General features: G+C 39.5%; 1 long non-coding RNA gene across 1 annotated transcript in view; it reads right to left on the bottom strand.

Moving 5' to 3' along the window:
* Nucleotides 1-21,616, bottom strand: part of LOC144588462 (uncharacterized) — a 67,423-nt gene extending 45,807 nt beyond the window's left edge. Inside the window, exon 1 of the long non-coding RNA XR_013544038.1 lies at nucleotides 8,386-21,616. This is a non-coding gene — a long non-coding RNA (uncharacterized LOC144588462). The remainder of the gene's footprint in view (nucleotides 1-8,385) is intronic.
* Nucleotides 21,617-22,016: the final 400 nt, after the last annotated feature.

The raw sequence follows: 22,016 nt of genomic DNA, 5'->3' as shown, positions 1-22,016 counted from the left end.
TGGATTGTTTAATATAATTAGTTTCCTAATTATATTAGCTAGTTATTGCAAAGTTTTGAATTGTGGTTAAATTCCTCTAGCTGTGCAGCAGCTGTGCAGCAAAATTGCAGAGAATCACCGAACAGAATAGCTTCAATTTCCCCAGTTTAGCTCACATCTTTTATCTCATTAACTGGCACTTATAGTCTCAGTAACTCATTCTGAGATATTAGTAGGAGAAAAAGTGAAAGATTTCACTGATTTATCATGAACAGGTAACAGAAAAATATCACAAAAGCAGCTATAGTCTGAGGAAGAAGGGAAAAAAAGGGATCACTCAAAGAGCTTTGTGGCTAAGTAATTATTTGACTCCCATGTCTACGTATGACACTGTAACTGCTGCACTACAAATTTTATGTCACTTATATTGTACTGTAATTTCTGAAGCAGATAATGTCTGTTTTGGGAACTTTACTTTTTCTCACAATGAATAGTTTTGCACTGCATGCTGGTCCCCATTTAACAGGACTGAGTTTTCAGCATTGAAAAGATTGCAGCAGTGCCAGATTTCTGTCTAATGTTTACAAGCGGGGAAGCTATTCTGATTAACTTCTGAATGTTATGGCATTAAAAAATAGTAATTTATTGGCTGCTAATGCTCCTTGTCTTACAAAAGAGTGTGTCATAAAATTCTGGGTGTGAAGGGTGCCAAAGCCAGGGCTTGTTTTTCAAAATGTTCCATGTAGAAGTTTGCTACATGGAAGAGCCACCTCAGCACATTTATAGCATAATCAAAACACTGGTAGACCGTGCAAATCGGAACTGTGAAGCTCAATTTCTCAGCAACGAACTCAACCATCTGAATTGGGCCCTACAGGCAAATGGCTACTCCAAAAATGAAATCACAAGAACCATCAAACCAAGAAAACAACATTAAACTGAAGAGGAAAAACAGCCACCCACAAATAAAGTATTTCTGCCATACATCAAAGGGGTCACAGACCACATGGGAAAACTTTTGAAAAAACACAACATACAAAAAGTATTCAAGCCCATCACAAAAATACAACAAATGTTATGGTCAGCAAAGGACAAAAGGGACCCCCTCAGCCCTGCAGGAGCATACCAGATACCTTGCAGTTGTGGCCAGGTATATATTGGGACCACAAAATGCAGCATCCACACCAGAATCAAAGAACATGAGAGACACTGCAGACTAAAACAACAGGAAAAATAGGCAGAAGCTGAACATGCTCTGTAACAAGCTGGACATGAAATTCTATTTCAAAACACTGAAGTATTATGTTAGACTGCACAGGGAAGCCATTGAAATCTATAAACATCAACAGAACTTCAACAAAAAAGAAGAAGGTCTAAAACTAAACAAGGCCTGGCTCCCAGCACTGAAAAAATATAGCTTCCAAAAGGTCAAAGAACTCCACCCAGCTACAAGGACCAGTGATCACTGCACACAAAAGACCAGCTAATGACACCCATCAATCACAGTGACAGATCATCTCTCCCTCTTATCACAACAATACACGCGCAACAAAAAGCACATTGATCACCACAATCACCCATTTCCTGAAAAGGACAAAAGCTATAAATACTCAACTATCCAAACAACCTGCACCAAACAAGAGCACAGACAGAGTTATGACTCCTGTCTTCTGAAGATGCCGGCCACAGAGACTGGTTGAAACATTAGGAAGAACAACCTTCAGAACATGGCCAAAGAACCCGAAAAACCCACAACAACCATTAGATCCCGGCCGTGAAAGCCTTCGCGAATACATGAAATTAATGTCTTGGTGATAAATTTAGGAGTAGAAAGAAGGGCAGCTGGTAAGGCATGACCTCAAGTTGAACAAAAGCAGGTCAGCCATTGTGGCAGGAACAGCCAGTGGACGAACAGCTTTGCAGCAAGGATATCAAATGCAACTGTGCTTCATTTTGATTCCCTCATGTGGTTTTAAAAATGACTGAATAGCTAATCCTTCCCCTTCCAAAATGTTTCCCCACACTTTAGCAACCATGGTTTTGTACATTTAATTTATTGCTCAGGAGAGGTCCTGAATGAAGGGGAGCTTCCATGGCACTGAAGTGCTGCAAACTCAAGCTTTCTGTTGCTTAGCAATATCCATACAGCTAACTTCTAAATATGCTACACATGCATATTTCCTCTTTGCACAAGACAGTTCCTAGAAAGTATACAAATTGTACTCAGCAGGGTACAATCATAAGAATGGACCCTCCTTCACAGTACATTTGCCATTTAATGGGAATTAGTGCCTATGAACTCATGAACCTGCATGGGGAGACCAGCATTCAGGATCTCTTCACCATCTTTTTTTGTCATGTGAAGGGAACTTACACACCACTAACCATGCCGGTAATGAGGGTAGTAGTCTGTCAGGGTATAGAATTTTATAGACCTGAACCCATATATGTTTCATTAACGAGCTACCATTATGTGCAGATGAGAGAAAAGCTGAATCATCCTAAGCTGATGCAATGAGGTGAAACCAGAAAGAGCCCAGGTGCAGAGATGAGGTCACCTGGAACCCGATTGGACTGGACAGAGACAAGATTATGTATAAATATGGACTGTGTCTGTGAAATGTTCTCTTCTTCTGATGTGATTTTCTGCCACGCATGCTGTCGGACTGTGTGAAGACCTCTAGATGTGCTGTAGAGACCTGCCTGTATATAAGTGTACATATATGTAAATATAACTGTCAAAGAAGAACTGGTAAAGTGTCTTCATTTACTCTGCGCCAGAAGCGTAACAGAGGTTATGGGCCCAGAAACGTGCACTGCGCAAGACGGTGGTGAGTAAACGTGGGTGAAGTAAATAAATGAAGGAAGAGAGCAAAAGTGACAGTGGCAGTGAAGTAGAAGATTTGGGAGAAGACAGTTTGTCTGTTAGCCCAGGAGGGGAAAGGAAACAGAGAACTGCAAGAGAAGGCAGGATGGCATACAGCACGGGAGGCGTAGGAGGCTTGGCCATAAATAGACTGAATGGTAAAAATTATAGGACATGGGCAGTCAAAGCAGAAATGTTATTACGAAGACAGAGCCTGTGGTCTTATGTGAGCCGTCCTCCAGCCCAGTTAACAGAAGAGCAAGAGGAAGAGCATGAGAGAGCTCTGAGTACTATTATTTTGTCCCTAGAAGATGAAGAATTAGTACATATACAAGGACTGAACACAGCCAAGGCAGTCTGGGACAGACTGAGAGGCATCTATCTGAGAGAAACAGCAGGCACAAAGATTTCCCTAACCAGGAGGCTTTATAAATGCCAAATGAGGTCTGGGGAAAGTGCCTCAAAGCACTTACAAACCATGAAGGGACTGTTCAATGAACTGCAGTTAATGAACATTGTTTTCCCTGAGGAGCAGAAGGTTTACCTGATTTTGAGCAGTTTAAGTTCAGAATTTAACATGCTTATTACAAGCTTAGAAAGCCTTTCCGATACACAACTAACTCTTGAATATGTAACAAGCAGAATCTTGCAGGAGGAGAAACACTGGAAAGAGAGATTCCAAGCTGCAGAAGAAAGCCACGTGGGAGCTGACCGGGAGAGACGGAGATGGAGTCCAGATGGCAGCGTGTCCCGAAGACGAAAGCCAGAGACAAACAGAGAGCAGCGTGGGCATGCCATGATGATCAAAGCCTGTTACCAGTGTGGGTCCAGAAATCATTTGCAAAAAGATTGTTTGAGAGGAGAGATGTTCCCAAACAGAAAGGATTCCGAAGCAGCAGTTTACAAACACTCTGCAGAGAGCAGCAGCAAGAGATCGGTCTCTCTTGTCAGCAGAAAAACAAGAGATAACTTCAAGGACACCCACGCAGCTGAATGGCTAATTGACTCGGGGGCCGTAAATCATTTGACTAACAATGTAGAGATGTTTTGTTTTCTAGGAAAGACGGAGCTGAAGAACGTGACGCTGGCAAATGGACAAAAAGCAGACGTAACAGGAGAAGGGAGAGTGTTTGTTCCCAGTCTGAAGTTGGAGATAAGTAACGTGTTACTTACACCCACAATTGATTATAATATTCTAAGTGTGTCAGCACTCGATAAACAGGGGTTTTGTGTAATGTTTGAAAAAGGAGAATGTATAATTAAGAAAAATAACAAAGTAGTGGCCAGAGCGAAGCAAGAGGGCAATTTATACATATTAAAAGGCCAAATACACAGAGACACACACATGATACACAGAAATGAACCCCAACATGACAATTGTATACACTTACTACATAGAAGACTGGGTCATGTAAACTTTAAGACAGTGCAAAAAAATGGAAAATATGGCTAGAGATGTGAACATAAGAGACTGTAAGAATTACCTGGACTGTCAAATTTGTAAGCAAAGCAAAACACATGTTGCCCCAAAAGAGAGACAGAGTACCAGAGAGACAAATAGACCATTTGAATTGGTACATGCTGATCTAATAGGGCCATTTCCACCTTCATTAGGAAAAGCGAAATTTGCATTGGTAATTGTGGATGATTATACACGATTTTCGTTTTGTTTCACACTGAAATCCAAAACAGAAGTTTTTCAAACATTTAAGAATTGTCTTAGATCTATTGAGTGGCGCTTTGGCCACCAGGTGGCGCAATTGCAGACTGACCGAGGTACAGAGTTTACAAATACACAATTCCAGAGGTGGTTAGAATCCACAGGAATCAGACATAGAAAAACAAGCCCTTATAGTCCATTTCAGAATGGAGTGGCGGAGCGAAGGAATGGGGTGCTCCAGAACATGAAAGATGCACTGCTGGCTGATGCAGGGTTGCATCATGCACTTTGGGCAGAAGCTTTGAAAACTGCGAATTTTTTAATTAACAGAATTTGGTCATCTTCGATAGATCAAACCCCATATTATTTACTGTTTGGTAAGAAACCTTGTTTGAAGTATTTAAGACTGTTTGGATGTACCGCTTGGGTACATGTGCCTAAGCAACTCAGGAGAAAAGGTCAAGCAAAAACAAAGAAAATGAGATTCCTGGGTTATGAGCCTAGCTCAAAGGTGTATAGATTTCTAGATGGTGATAGAAGCGTTGTAATTTCTAGGTCTGCCAGTTTCAATGAGGGGGAGAACTGGGACAAAGTACACGCAAATTCACAATTATACATTCCACTGAGTGAAAAAAGAAGAGGTCAGTTTAGACAGAAAGAAACACATGAGCAAGACACGAGGTCCTCTGCTGATGAAGATGGAGAAGATGAAGATGGAGAAGTTATTGAAGAACACGAAGAACATGAAGAAACACACACTAGCGAGGTTAGTGAGACAGAGGCACAGACAGAAACACAAGGTCCCAGAAGGTCCCAAAGGACAAACAAGGGTATACCACCCAAGAGGTTTGGAATGGGTGGTGTGAGAGTGTGTCATGTTTATATAGAACCCAAAAATTACAAAGAAGTTTTAGAACTTCCTGCTTTTGAAAAAAGAAAATGGTTAGGGACCATGGATGAGAAAATGGAACACATGAAGAAATGTAAGGTGTACACAGATGCAAAGGTGCATACAGAACACACAGAGGTTACAGGTAACAAGTGTGTGTTAAAAATAAAAGTTAAAAAATAATGTGTAAATGTGTTGGGATTATGCTGTGTTCAGGCATAAAAAATTAGGAGGGGTGTCAGGGTATAGAATTTTATAGGCCTGAACCCATATATGTTTCAATTACGAGCTGCCATTATGTGCAGCTGAGAGAAAAGCTGAATCATCCTAAGCTGATGCAATGAGGTGAAACCAGAAAGAGCCCAGGTACAGAGATGAGGTCACCTGGAACCCGATTGGACTGGACAGAGACAAGTTTATGTATAAATATGGACTGTGTCTGTGAAATGTTCTCTTCTTCTGATGTGATTTTCTGCCACGCATGCTGTCGGACTGTGTGAAGACCTCTAGATGTGCTGTAGAGACCTGCCTGTATATAAGTGTACATATATGTAAATATAACCGTCAAAGAAGAACTGGTAAAGTGTCTTCATTTACTCTGCGCCAGAAGCGTAACATAGTCCAAATAAGTTATTTTTTTCAAGCTCACATTATATACACATATAGCTTGTCTTTCCATTAAAGCCATCCTCAGATAGCAAATGGTGGCTGGAATCCTGTTTGCAGTGTTTAAGGGCATGTTCATGGTGAATACTTGAGGTGTTCTACAGTTGCCCTAGCATGTTTACAACTCAAGCTGGGAACTGGGGCTGTATTCTTAATATACGGTAAAAATGCAATATTTATTTTTAGTTAGCAAATTTGTGTCATCCAAAACCTTGTGGAGATTTCCTTGAAACTGAAGTTAATGAGGAAGCTTTATTGATGTAGAGGTCAGTGTTTTCATTACATGCATGTAGGAAGAGGAAGGCCTTTAGACAGTTCTGCATTAAATGCCTTTATTCTGTATATGAATTAGATGGCCCATGGGTCTGACTCAAGAAGGCTTCTTCTGGTTGTAAGGTCCAAAAATGCCCAGTCTGGAAATGCAGTTTAAAGTTTATATGCAAGTACTATACCAAAATGTTAGTTTTAGCAACCTGACTGTAGATCTGTGAAGATTTTGATTACACATTTATTCCTGTCCCTGTCCTTACTACAGTTTGTTTCATAATAACAGATTGGCCTAATACAGCAGTTCAAGCATCATACTTTTCTTAAAGTTCTGTTGTTTTTTTACTGAACAATTTGTAAAGTAGTAATTCCATTTTTATAATGGGTCATTTTAGAATTGAAAACAGTGTGCAATTAACTTTCAGTGGCAAAAGGTCGAGTACTTCCCTTTGCCTCATCACACAAAATTTGCCAGGAAAATACTACAGCTTCATATAAATAATAATTGCTGAAATTAATTAACCTCTTATAATTAGCTCCACCTAATTATCTCAGGGTCTTTGGATAACCATTCAAAAGAAAAAAAAATGTGCAGGCAGAAACACAGGTCCATTCTTATCACAATGGTATAGATATCCTTTTCACGATGGTATCCCAAATTTGGGTCACCAAATATTGTTGACTTTAAGCCCCCCCCCACACACACACACATAGATGATGGTTAGGAATTCTGATAAAGTGTAGAATAACAAAATATGGGAGGAACACATAAGTAGAGGAAATATTTTCAACATATGTTATTGGTCTCAACAAAATTGTATTGGCTGAAATCCTGTTACTTAGCATATTAAGTTCCAAGTCGAAAATACCTATTGCAGTGGTGTCCAACCTTGTCCCTCCAGATGTTCCTAAATTACAGCTCCCAGAAGCCTTCACCGCCACCTCTGCTGGCCAGGATTTCTGGGAGTTGAAGTCCAAGAACCTCTGGGGGGCCAAGGTTGGACACCACTGACCTATTGAATCAGGTGTGATTTATTGAGTCAACTCCTCCAAAGTTCCATTGATTTAATTAGCCTACTCTAGTTGTCTCTTACTATGCTAAGCAACAGGATTTCAGCTAATAATACAGGAAGAACCTTCAAATATCAGACCAAAAGCCTGTCCAGTCCAGCAACCCTATTTCTACAGTAACCAATCTGATGTTCAGAAACAGAACATAATGACAATAACTTTCTCTCATTATTTTCCCTAACAACCAGTACTCAGGGGCAAATTGTACTTGTAGGTTACCAACAGACCTCACAAATTAGGAGCTACTGATTTTCAGTCCCTGCAATTAAAAATAGTGCCAGTAGTCTGCCAAAGAAATAAAACAAAATATTTTTCTTCAATATGTTATACATTGTTCCTGTTTTTAACATGAACCCAACCGAAAGGGAGGTTTGCTGAGAAGTAGCTCTACAGAATTCACTAGGATTTACACACACAGGAGAGTACAGCTGAGATTCCAACCTACATCCTCACCATTTGTTGCTATTGCTGTTGGTTTTATACTCCTTATTAATGATATTGTTTTTCACTACAGATATATGCTAGCCAATTCTGAGGTAAGTTAGCATACTCCAAGGAAGACAGGAAAACAGGAGTTTTGTGCGAGCGAATAGCTGGTAGTGACAGCTTAACTAGAATACCACAAATAAAAGGAACAAGATAAGAAAAGCTCAGAGGTGGGTGGCTGAGATTAAGACTCTCCCGTAACACGATCATTTATTTTTATTCTACTTTCCAATCAAACTTCCATCTAAATAAAACTCCTCAAAGAGGAGCAAAATTCTCTTTAGATTAAAAGCAAAGTGTTATTCTTAAAACTATGCAGAGTCTATTAGGTATGATAATTTGGACTACAAATTAATCCTCAAATTTAGTCTTCACTAAAAATGTGGATTTATAACCCTTTTTTTTTTTGGTGACTTAACTTCCACCACAAGGAGTGCCTTTTTTAATTGAGAGAGAGAGAGAGAGAGAGAGAGAGAGAGAGAGAGCAGTCTCTTTGCTTACCTAGAACTACCTCCTTTTTTCAAATGCAGATCAGTTGGATGGTGTTATTGAAATTATAGAACCGTGGATAACTGTTCTGTATATATGCTGTTAGTAGATGTTGGTACACTCAAAGCCTGTGTTACATTTTGGCTTTTTCCTATCAGTAATGGCCTGCTATGCAATATATTGTAACAGGAGGAAATACACATTTGCCCTAATAAATAGCAGGCCTGTTGGCATTAACTCTGGGAAAATAACATCTGTTGTTACTGAACAACTTAAGAGAAGACAATATTAAAAAGAAAGATAAATAAAGCAAACTGTCAACAGCTTCTCCCAAACATGTTTACCTAGATCTGCAACAAAATCCCACCCCATCCCATGAAGTAGCAATAACTGCCTTTTCAGCCTCTGTCTTAAAGACACAGGTGCTGCCTGTGCATTACTCAGAATTCTGTCCCCCAAGAACAGTCGGTGTGCTACCCAAATTTCCCACCCAAGAAATGCATTCCATGGTTAAACGTATCCTCCCTTTTTCCACTTAAAAGAGGAGATAGAAAATCACCACACCCCACATTGCCATTGCAAATTTCCCCATTGGGCAAAAAGCACAGGTAAGGGCCTTATGCTTTCAGAAGATAGAATGGAAGGCAGAACTGCAGCATCTGAGAACAACCATCGTAATAAAAAGCTTACCAAAACAAGACTCCTCCATTAGCTTCCTTAGCAAGGATAACATGGAAACCTACATAGCATTTAGAGCTACAATGTAAGGCATTCTTTGCGAGACTATTACACAGCTAATTTTTCTTTCTGCCTTTTTTTTGCCTGATGCAGCTAAAATAGATTGTTATTAATGCCCATTCACAACAATGACACTTTAATTAATCCTGATTCATGTTTTCTATAAGTTTCAGTGCAGCTTGGCTCCTTTTTAATATTTAAAAGTTACATATTTGACACTACGGGGCTGCATGATTAAGCACAGGAACAACAGGAAGGTGGCTTGTATCATGCAATTCAGCCAGAAAGCTGCCTTATACTTGTGATTAAGTACAGGAAGCTACCTTGTATCTTCCTGCTATTTAGTTCATCTTATTGCTGTGCTGAAAATCTCTCTCATAGGATGTTCAAGCATTCTCATTCCATTTGAAGCAAAAAGACATATTTTCAAAAAGAATTTCAAAGAAGTAGTCATTGTGGAGGATATCTGATAGGTGTGTTTACCTTAACTGTGAAATGGGTGAGGAGGGTGCGTGCATATCTTGCCTCTGTCAGAGTTTGTGCGGGAATTTGAATGTCTTCACAGGGGTTTTATAATATAAAAAAGCTCAATGTTGCAGGCATATATTGGTGTAAACTATATAAAATAATGTGTATATATTTCAAAATCTGCAGTCTTCTTACACAAAGTCCCAGTTCATATACATAGACAGAATTTTAATTTAAAGAGAAAAATGGCATGATTTACTGAACTAGTATCTTCTATACTACAGTTTAGAATTTAAACTTATTACTCCAAAAGTTGTAATGCTAAAATATGTTCTTAATCTTAAAAAAGGAGCTTTTCATATAAGTCACTTTTAAAAGTTACTTAAAATTTATGTGGGTACATATTTTCAAATATTATAAAAGCACAGGATAGCAGAGCATAAGGCATTTCTAAATAAGTCTCATCTTATTATGTAATTGTTACCCACTCCTAGCAGAGATTTTCTCCCCCTCTCAATGAAAAACAAAGCCTGTGTCATTCTATGTTCCTAAACATCATACAATCTCCCTATATTTATATACTCTCAGTTTTTTATATAGTCAAAGCAACTGTAGTCAATGTCTAGGCTTTTCAACTTTTGACGTTTAAAGCCACAATATCGGATCATCCCAGCCTGAGCGAGGCCCAAGATTTGGGAGGCCCTACAACTTGGAACTTCAAGGTTTGGGCAAAATCCTCTCCCCACTTGGGGAATAGTAGCTAATACTGGTTAATACAGTACAATACAAAATCTCTGTTGTTTTATATCTCTTTATATTAACTTCTTATAATGAAATGTTTCCCCATTAAAATTTATTATTTTCACCTGCCATATTTTTTAAATTAAAACGAACAATTAACATGTTCTATTGGACAGCCTTCTCTGTGGCACTTACCCTACTTTCCACACTTCAGCTAAAGCACCATACTAAGCTTCCCATACTTCAGTTAAAGATATTATAAGGTACTTCTTTCCTGGGGTCTTTTATTTAGATGAGGAAATGTGGACAGCTAGGAACGCTGTAGAATAATGGAGAAATGTGCAATAGAAAGGAAAAATGGCAAGTGTAAGATACTTGGCCACTTTACAATAATATAGTGAGCTCAGAAATATCACCAAAAGGAATTCTGAAAGTATCTGAAAATGTGTCAGAAAATATAATTTAAAGGAAAATAATCCTTACGGGAGATGAAGGATAAATTACAGCACTGCACTAGTTTCATTCCACCCTGACCCCCACAGATTTCTGTCCCTCAGGGCTTGGAGAATAAGCTGTATTGTCAGCATCTCCCGTAGAACAGACAAAATACGTCTATAATGGCCCTTCAACATTTTAATATTTCAAAGGCCTAGGGAAATTGCTAAGCACTAACGAATAGCCAAAATCCTTCAGAAGACATTTTTCTGAGAACCATTCTGATATTTTTAACTCCTCTTGAAATAAAAGGACAATATCAGAAGCACATCCTGAGTCTTCCTGACACTTTTGTGTTGATTGCTTCCCATCATCACAACGTTCCAAAATGACATGAGGTAAAGGACATTGTTTCTTACATGCTTGTTACATGCTGTCAGTTTGCCTCTGAATTATGGTGACCCTATGAATGAGAGACAAGAGTATATTTTCTCTCCCTATCTGCTCAATCTGTACACAGATGCCTGGATTAGATGAAGGAAGAGTGAAATTTAATGGAAGAAAAATCAGTCTAGAACAACATTTGGTTCTGTTTTGTTTCCTAATGTTGCATCCTGGCCACCTATGATTATAAGCATGTCTCTTTTTTTAACATTTTTTAAATTAATTTTCCAATCTATCTACATTGTTTGTGCTTATCAGACATCGTGTTACATACTTGCTTACAATTATTTGTTTTTTACATCTCAGTGTCTTCTCGATTATCCCCCCAAATTCCGACCTCTTTCAAACCATTCATATACAGATTTTAGTATATAGTATAGCTACTATCATAACATTACTCTCATATTATATAAAGTTCTCAAGATCTTCTAATGACATTCTTATTGAAAGTGGTTCCAGACCCATGACCCAGCTTTATATCTAGTTTAGTCTGCCTAAAATAAAAAGTCACCATATTACATCTTTACCCTGATTCAGGCTCCCTTATTTCAATTTAGTTCTCCTTTTAATATATAGAATATACCCTTTTACAGATCCAAATGATAAATATAAACATGTTTCCAATATTAAGGGGCCCTTCCTTGTTTTCCCTTTTTTCATCTTTCTAGGTAATTCCCTCTCTGGTTCCTCTTTTTTCATTCCCTGCTACATCTCTAAACATGCTGTCATCTTTCATGTCCTCTAAAACCATTTTGTAGATCTGATTTATGTCCATTTTTTGTACTTGGTCTATCTTCAATGAGTCTTCCAGGCTTTTTTTGGTTAATTTTGCTGTTTTTTTCCCTTTGTCTTCCCTTGGTACTCTCCTCTGGTCCAAGACTGATGTTTCTCTTAGATTAACTTTCTCAAGCTGCTGCTTGGTTTGGCATGCATCATCTGTGATACTCCCATTTCCTTCCTTGTTGTTTTCAGTTGCTTGTGGACTATAGTCCTTCTGATGTTGATTGGATAATTTTGCCTCTTCATAATGAGATGTCACGGTCGTTAATATTTGTTGAAGCATAAATATTACTTCATTCCAAAATTGTCCTTGTTGTGCCATTCTGTTTCTGCTGCCTAGATGCTTATAAACAGATATTCCAAATTTCCAGAGTCATTTCAGGAGTTCCGCTTTGGCTATGTAGAGTTGAACCAAATTCGACCCAAGGAACAGTTTTTGAAAAGTCCACTTTAGGGTTAATTCCGGCCAGATGCAAAGAGAAACTCACGAGGAGATAAACAGTTTTTCAGCCTTAAGCAACAACAGAATGTCCAAGGCCACCTCTTCTGGGAATCATTCCAAACACTTTAGATAGACAAAACAATGTCCACACTTAATTTGCATGAAGGTCTCTTAAGCTTATAACGCCAGGTTGTAAATATTCTTAAAGTATAGTTTTAAAAAGTTACTTTCTTCAGCTATCCCTCCCACCAGATTTTCTGCCGCTTTAGAAAGTTACTGAGATAAGATAGCAATTCTTTTTTTTCCATATGTAGGGGTACGTAGGCAATTAGTTGCAAAAGAATTCTCACCCGATGGAAAAACAGAGATGCCAGGTGCTGTTCCTTGCTTCTCTCAGACAGCTACCAGCGACTTGGAAGCTAACTGAAGCTGCTTATTTCTGCCCATTGGCTGATTAGGGAGTTTCCTGGATCAAACCGGGGTGGCCGCCACCCCCCGTGATCAACAGGTTTTCTCCCCCAGTTCACCACCCCTCCAGGGTGGTTCCGACACCCTACGGTGTCCCAAAACGGGTCAGAATTCAGCCCAGGGGACAGAGCTCTGTCCTCCTGCTGCTGTCTCGTCGCGACGTCAAGCCGGAAGTCTCGATTATAAGCATGTCTTGTTTTGTTGTGTGATCAATTTCCTTCTGGTTGCTTGCATAAAAGCTTTCAGTCTCATCTTCTTTAGCATTTGTAGTTGGAGCATAGACTACTAGGAGTCTAGACTTGTAATGGAGCCTAGCTCCCTGGCAACATTGCTCTTGGCTTCTCTGGCATACTCAAGGGCAATGTGGGGGAAGCAAAATGGTGACTAGGCTGCCAAGATAGTTTTATTGCTGTCTCTAGCAGCAGAAGTGCCCCCCCCACACACACACACACAATTCCTTTCATAGATTGACTGCCAGAGCCATCCTGGGAGGGTCTCAGGCAAAGACCATCAGTTGCTAAATCAGACTTCTTGTAGCAGAAATATCAATGCCTTTGCTAAGTTCTCCATCTCTTGACAGTGTCTATTGATGTCTTGTCATTCTGCAGCTTCCCAAATGGAACATAGAAATAGACCTTGACTTCTGATTAAAGGTTGATTCACAATCACTTCTTCATCCGTTGAAGAGATCAATGTCAAGGGGTGAACCATCATAGATTGCGACACAAAGAGAGTGACCACAGCACTTCATTTTTTTCTTGTTGTTGGATGCTACACACTCCACTACATATCATCATGTATTCAGCGTTTGAGTGATGCAGCTTCTCTTCCCATCTCTGTCACTGCCTTGCAAGGCTTATGGCCATTTTTGCTACAGCCACAAAGGAGGCAGACACGCAAGCGATGGATTCTTTTCCCATTGATTTAAAAGGGACTAAGAGGTAGTTTTTAAAGGGGGAATCAGACAAAGACACAGGTGACAGGTCTATCAATGACTAGTTGTCACGGTGGCTATAGAGGCAATATACCTCTTAATAACAGTGGCTGATGAAGCAAGAGGGAGAAAGCTATCATGTCCTGCTTGCTGGTTTTCTGTAGGCATTAGGTTAGCCACTGTGAGAACAGAATAAAGGACATAATAGGCCATGAGTGTAATTCAGAAGAATTTATTTTACATATGATACACAAGCATGTGTGAATGAGTCTGAAAGGGGTAATATTTAGTTTGATGTGTAGGCAACAATGGTGTGGTGGCTCTGATGTTGTGGACCCAGCTCCTACACCTGGCCCTCTCCCTGCTAACATTCAGAAGACAACTTCAAATGTTGCTTTTCAGGGATGCTTTCCACACTGGCCCTATTTGATTCTGAGTTCACACTCCCTGTCTGGCTGTCATTCAGATAATTATCCTTGGTGCAAATTGTTCTTATTTTAAATGACTGACTGACTGACTGACTGACTGACTGACTGACTGACTGACTGACTGACTGACTGAATGAATGAATGAATGAATGAAGGACGGACGGACGGACGGACGGACAGATAAACAGTGTGTCAGGGTTGTCTGGGAGAGGATTTAGGAAGGGAAATGATTAGTACTATCTTCTCCTGTTAGTTATTGCTGCACTGACATGAAAAAGCACACTTCCTCGTCTCTTTCTGCTGTGCAGTATCCCTAAGCCAGGAGGAAGTCATTGACAGTAGTCTGCACTTGAGTCCTTAGCAGACTTGGCATTTCCGAAACAGACAAAAAGACTCCGGTGGAAAGTGAAGTGGCAAAGTGCACAGCTCAGTCTTAAACAGTGACAGAAAGAGTCAGACCCAAATTCAGCCAGGGCCAGTAGATTTTGCTCAGCTTCTCATTAAAAAGAAACAAGCAAACACACATACAATCCAAAACTCCCAGAAATTTAGCTCTATATGCAAGGAGGAAAGAATATGTCTGTTTAGCAGAGAAATCTGGGCAAGACAAATCTTTAACTGTTACTAAGACAGTTCGAGAAGAAAGTGCACCTTTGTGAGCCGTGGGTTTTATGAGATGGGGCATGAGCCAGGTCATATGAAGCAAGTTTCTCTCCCAGTAAACTAGGGATTGATATCAGCAGAAAGATCTTACAGAGAGCATCTGCAGCACTATAGAGTGGCCTCAGAAGCCCTGACAGGATGTACTCCCAAGTAATTGTGTATAGGACTGCAGCCTAAAGCATTAACGGCAATTCAGAATATAGATTCTTGTTCCTTTCCTTATCTTGGGTTGAAGAGTTATGGACACAGAGCTAGCTGTGAGGCTGGGGTTTGCTGAGGTTCTCATCCATTTCATTTCATCCCAAATTATGCACTCTGATTTATTTGAAAAGGTATTTGCACTTAAACCAAAAAAGCATGATTTGTTTGTATGTTACAATTCTTTTTATACCTTCTTTCCACTGCATTTGCACTGCTCGGGGCAACTTACAGCAAACAAATTAAGTTTAATAAAATCCAACAGAACTGGGGGGAAATAAGCAGCAGTTTTAAAAACAGAGGCAGGTGCACGAGGTAAAATCAATTCTTATTTTTAAAAAAAAAAAAAAAAAAGAGCAGCAGGTCAGGCATTGGAAAGCAATGCAAGAAAGATCAAAACAGTTCTCCCATAGTAAGGAGCACAACAATCTAGGTACAAACTATAGAGATAGTCTGTTTGCACATTGTAAACAACCATGCCATAGCCGCTTTTGAGACACATAACTTTTCAACAGTTCTTGAAGCCATGGGTAGTCTTATACGGGACAAGCTGGTCAGGTGTCTCTGACTATGGATGTGTCATTTTTGGCTAAGAATTTATACATTTCTTATTTTCATATTCAGGATAGAAAGAATGTGATATTATTTTTTTAATGTAGGATAAATTAGTATCCTTGTTGCTGTATTCCGGACCAGGAGACTTTATTTTGAAAGTGGGCACAGTTAATCTTGTGTGCATTCCAGTCATACAGTTATGAAGAATCTAAGACCCATGGCTCAGGTCTGATCTGCCTAAGAATTGCCACAACCACTATAACATTCTGTGCTGGAGAAAAATGGTCCAGGATGCAGATGCTGTCTGAATTTTTAGCTAAAACATTGGGTGCAGAATATTTTTTTCCAATGCGCATGCTACCCCTTCATGACAGGATTAATCCCTGGTACCTTCAATTCAAATATGCTGAGACAAATGTCAAGATGGGTTTGATTTAGTAGGTCAAACAATTAATCATTCTAAAACTCATAAGTGGTGATGGGGACAGATTTCAGCCAAGTTCATTTTTATAAGACTTTTCTGAATTCACAAACTTCTTCATATTCAGAGATTAATTTAGATAATTAAGGGCCTATCTATATTTCTCAAAAAATATGTTTTAATTTTAGCTGACTCGAGTCATGTGGTTTTTGAGTTGTTTCCTGTGTTCCTACATAGTAATTGAAATGGGTATCTTCTTCTGTTAATGTACCAACTTGGGAGACTATATATTTTCAGCTAGTGTTCTTACATCGAGTATGCATAGAGGAGCTCCTTTTTAAACCTGGCTGTAAGGTTCACAATGGACTTAAATCAATTATAAAAAATGGCATCCTAAAATAAATAGCCCTCTGTTGGCCATTTAATTTAACTCACTCCCTAAGAAAATAAACTGATTCAGAGGAAAATAAATACACACTTTGGAATTCATTGCATGAATGTGAAACTCAGCAGTTTTTAACACAGGTGAAATCCCAGGTGTTTTAAATTAGGCTCTAAGACTAATGTAAAAAGCAGAATGTGGAAGAAACTAAAATGGATAGGTTCCATCCATCCAGGTTCATAGCTTTGGGTATTTAACTCTTGAGAATCCACACTATTATTGAATTAGGGTTTTAGTGTTATGCCAGGATAGAGGGTTTTTAGTGCAAAACATTGTTGAAAAAAGGCTTTTCAATATATATAAAATATATATAAAAGATTTTATATATAAAATCTTTATCTAGTTCTCTTAGGACAAGGGTAAATGGGGCATCCTATGAAAACAACAGAGTGCTAAAAACTACATTACAAAAAAACATACCAAACAGTAAATGAAGAAAGCAGTGGCAGCTCAGGTAATGCCCACAAACTTAGGCAAACACACATAGTCTCTGCCTCAGTCTGTGACTCAGCACCATCAAAGGAAGGTGTAAAGAGGGGTAGAGGAGGCAAGACTTTATAGGCCTAATTGGTTACAAGGAACAGGTGAGGTCTTTTAGATATTAAACTATAGTGGGTAGAATGTTACAAATTGCTGTATACCAACAAACATTAGTGTTTGATTAGTGTTGCTGAGGGGTATATGTCATCTTTAACACATAAATGCCAGGAAGGCACAACATGGGTCTCTCCATAATAAGAATAGTAAATAATTATTACATCTGAAGTGAAGATTATGAAAAATCCATTTCTGTTCCTTTTTGAAGAAATTCAAATATATTGCCTATTTGTGATAAAAATTGCCTAGGCTGAAACAATCTAAATGCAGAAACAAGTAGAACCATCCATTTTTCTCTCTGTGTTAACTACTCTGACTGGAAGCAACTCCAATAAGTTACAATTGGACATTGTGTTGGACTTTTTCAGCTTACTCAGATTCATTATGCAACTGAAGGTGTGGGCTGCTGTTCACTAAAGCTTTTCTTACAATCATTTTGGGAGCTGTGTTTGTCTGAAAGACCTCTTATACATTAAGACCTGGAAACACAAATGTTTGTGTAGATACTATTGATTTCCTGCCTTAAATAACCAGGTTGGTTATATCTTGAAATTGGTTTCTGTAGAGACCCATCTGCACCCACAGATAATTAGCTTTAAATAGTGCTAGATCATTGGTATTCACTGGGATCTTCTGTAAAGCATGTCAGATAAACATCAACTATGAGAGCCTTTTCCTCTGGCTATGAACTAAGTAGTTCTCTTATAAATATTTTTGCAAAGTCCCCTCCCCCCCCCCTTTGTTTTGCCTGGATGATTTCCAAAACAGTAACAGTATACATTTGCACAGATACTGCTAATTTTGCAACTAAAATGCCAGGGCTGGTTATATCCCAAATTTTGCTTTCCCAGAGTCCCTAATGGGTTTGTTGATTATTAGTGTTTAGTAGCAGTTTACAACAGATAGTTAGTTGACCCTTCTGTTGAATTGTCATATAAAGTGCAACAATGAGGTTCTTTCCTGGTGAACTAGATCTTCTCTACTTCTCCACTATCTCTCTTTTGTTTTATTGCACAATGCTATGCATTATAATTAGTGTTTTTTTTTTAAAGGGAAACAATCTAGGCTCAAAATACTATTATTTGTAATAACTGGATGAAGTAACTGAAAACTGATATTCCCAAACATTGAAACAGAGATCTCAGTTTCTACCCTTGTGCAAGTGAACAAGAAAAAAGATCAGTGTGGAGAAAAATATGTAGATGGACCAAGAAGACAGATAGAGCACTTGGATGAATGTGTGGAGCGAAATAGTTTTTAACCTTAGGGAAACCCAGTACATACTGTATGGCACCCAATAAAATGGGTTAGTCATCAAGGTACCATTTTGTTGTTTTTGATGTGACAGATTAACATAGCAATCCTGTTTGGAAAATCTTTATCATTTGAGATACCAGGGAATGAATGTGGGAGTTGTTCTAAGCAAAACAAGTAGGTTCACCCCAAGTTCAGGAAAGAACAAAAGGAAAAAAAATACTTCAGCCCATTAAAATATTATGTATTGTGTTTCAAAAAAACAAAACAAAAACAGGCTGTAAAACTATCATTGTGGTAACTTCTACCACAACAGCTTGATTGAGACCCATCAAAACCACTGCAAGGATGCTCTAAGTCATATGATGATTTTTCATATCACTTCTGTTAGTGACTGTCGTGATTCCCACGTGCCCTGTTTACTATTCTCAAACAAAGGCTTACATTGCATTCTCCCTTCGCTGCCACCAGTTGATTACTTCAATCCACAATATAAATGGCGTATGTCTGAACACTTGTCATGTGAACAAAACAGAACTTATTTATTGAAGGGAAGCAGAATGAATAACAACAGAAGTCTTTCAGCTGTTCAGTGTACACAAGCATTTTGTCATCAGTTCCCTCAGTACATAGTTTTTCTCTGCTTACAGTCTCACCTCCACCGTCTCTAGCTATCTCCCTAACCAGCCCTATCTCACTCCTCCTTCTCCAGCCAAGCCTCATGTAGCTGCTACCTCCGCCTCTCCAGCCCTCTCATAGGTTCATGTAAATCAACTCATGAATATATGATTTCCCCTCTTCAGAGGTTCCCAAGTTATTAAAATGATAAATAAAACATCTCTGTTGGTCCTCCTTGACATCTCAGCCGCTTTTGATACCATCGACCACGATAGCCTCCTGAGGAGGCTCTCTGAGTTGGGAATTGGTGGCCTGGTGCTTGCCTGGCTCCGATCATTCTTGGAGGACTGTCCTCAGAGAGTGTAGCTTGGGGAGAGGGTATTGGCCCCGCGGATCCTCAATTGCGGGGTTCCGCAGGGCTTGATTATCTCCTCAATGCTGTTTAATGTCTATATGAGGCCGCTGGGTGGGGTCATCAGGGGGTGTGGAGCATCGTGCCATCAGTATGCTCATGACACCCAGCTCTACATCTCCTTTTCTCCAACCACAGTGGATGCTGTTCTGTCCCTTCAGCACTGTTTGGAGACTGTACTGGAATGGATGCAGGGAAATGGGCTGAGGCTGAACCCAAACAAGATGGAGGTCCTGAGGGTGGGTGGCCCCACCATCAGTGGTTTGGGAAACTCCCTCCCATTTTGGGGGAGGTGACTCTCACCGCAAAGACTGAGGTTTGCAGCTTGGGGATCCATCTGGACCCGGTGCTCACCATGGAAACTCAGGTGGCGTCTGTGGCCTGCTCCACCTATTTCCATCTTTGGCAGAATGCCCAGCTGCGTCCCTATCTTGATGTTGAGGCGCTCACCACTTTGGTACATGCACTTGTAATCTTGAGATTAGACCACTGTAATGAACTCTATGTGGGGCTACCTTTGAGATTGATGCGGAAGCTTCAGATGGTGCAGAACGTGGCAGCCAAACCTTTTAGTGGGGTGAGAAAACATCATCATATCTCTCCCACTCTGGCCGCTTTGCATTGGCTGCCCGTTCATTTCTGCATCGATTTCAAAGTTTTAATGATTGTGTTTAAAGTCTTAAACAGTTTAGGCCCTTGATATCTGGCGGAACACCTCCTCCCACCTAAATCTACCCATATCACTCGATCTAGTGAGGAGATGTGACTGAGGAGCCTAACACCGAGGGAGGCCCGGCAGGAAAAAAACAAGAAACCGGGCCTTCTCGGCAGTGGCTCCTCATCTTTGGAATAACCTCCCTACAGAGATCCGTATGCCCACCTCGCTGGGTATTTTTAAAAGTCAATTGAAAACCTGGCTGTTTAGGCAGCCCTTCCCTCCAGGCACTACTTGATTTATTTTTTCTCTTTCTTTTCCATCTTGAATGATTGTATATTGTTGTTGTAAATCACTGTTATTTTTAAACTGTTTTATTTACATGCTGTCAGCTGCCCAGAGTAGTCTATGACTAGATGGGTGGGGCTTAAGTTAAATAAATAAATAAATAAATAAATAAATAAATAAATAAATAAATAAATAAATAAATAAGGCATGCAACTGCACATGACTCACCCCCACCCACTCCACACAGCTTTCCTTCTCCCCCATGCACCCACAGCAATCATTTCCAGCCCCTTTTGTTCTGGTCGCAATGGAGCCCCAGTGTTAGGGGATGGACTTGCACATGCTGCAGGGGAGACTCAGACATGAGGGGGTGGAGCCATACCCAGCAGGGCTGAAAATTGGAGTGAAAGTTGATCGGAAAGAGGTTTTTCTTTAGGAGACTGTCCCTCTGTTGCACTGGCTGCTCCTGCAGAAATTCATTGTACACAGTGGACTTAAGATATCCGTTCAGTTGTACTGGAGATCACACACACAGACCCAGTTACATTAGCATACCAATGATTCAATTTATCTTCCCATAGAAATAATTTTTTTACTCCCCTCTAATGTAAAAGCAGCAGCCACTCAGAGACATTTTTTAAAAAGATATTGATGTATGAGGCACAGAAAATTTTAAAATTAATATGCGAGCCTCAGTAACGGTGGCCACTTTCCTGGCTTTGATTCTGAAAAGACGCAGGGCAGATTGTGCACACAGGCAATCCCGGTAAGTAATCCATTTGTACAATAAAGGTACAAAATAACACAACTGTCCTGGTGATAAGGAAATGTTCTGCAGTTACTGTACACTGCTGGCTGGGAAAATATCTCATTCTTGGCTGTGCATAGTGTGACCAGAAAAGAAAACAACAAACTAACTGAGGGATAACTAGAGAGCATTTCCCTCATGTGACCAGGGCCTTACAGGGACCCCCGGAAAAATCAATTTCTGCACTGCCAGACATTGATTAGAAAATAATTTGGTGAGTTGCTCTATTGGAGTTTAGCAAGAGGTGAGCAGAACTGTGGTTGAAAAATAATAAGGCCATATTGAACAATGTTTCCATTCCTGTCTGTATAATTTTCAGCTGTACTTGTAGATGAAGGAGAGGAAATACATTTTTGCTACCTCTTTGCTGAAAAAAAATTAGTTTCAGTAATGTATGAATTTATTCCTTGGAGCCATTGTGAGTAATATCAGATTTAAGGCCAATTTTAATACAGTGACCAAAATCCTGCTCTGCAGTTACCCCAAACTAGTACTGAGTCCTGCGACTGTGTGTGCAATAAAGAATGCCTATGGGGTTTGCTTAACTTGCAGCAATCTATCATTAAATGCTATGACTTTTGCTTGACTGTGTGATAGGACATTAGCCATTAGTTTATTCTATTAATTATGTTGGTGTTTTTTTAACTGGAATTCTATTATTGTTTTCCTTCCACTCATCTGTCCTTAAGTTTTCATAGAAGGTTGCAGCTAGAGATAAAATGTCAGACTAGACTGGAAGTATGACAAGAATCCTATGGGTATTTTTGCTCACTGTCTTGTTAAAATATGGGGGTGATGTTAGAAAAGAATTCTCCTTCAGTTCACATTTACTTTATCTGTTATAATCTTGCATC

This window comes from Pogona vitticeps, chromosome 3 (assembly GCF_051106095.1).
Source record: "Pogona vitticeps strain Pit_001003342236 chromosome 3, PviZW2.1, whole genome shotgun sequence".
Taxonomy (NCBI): Eukaryota; Metazoa; Chordata; class Lepidosauria; order Squamata; family Agamidae; genus Pogona; species Pogona vitticeps.
The sequence above is the reverse complement of the archived record's forward strand: the minus strand, read 5'-3'. Positions and strand labels throughout refer to the sequence as shown.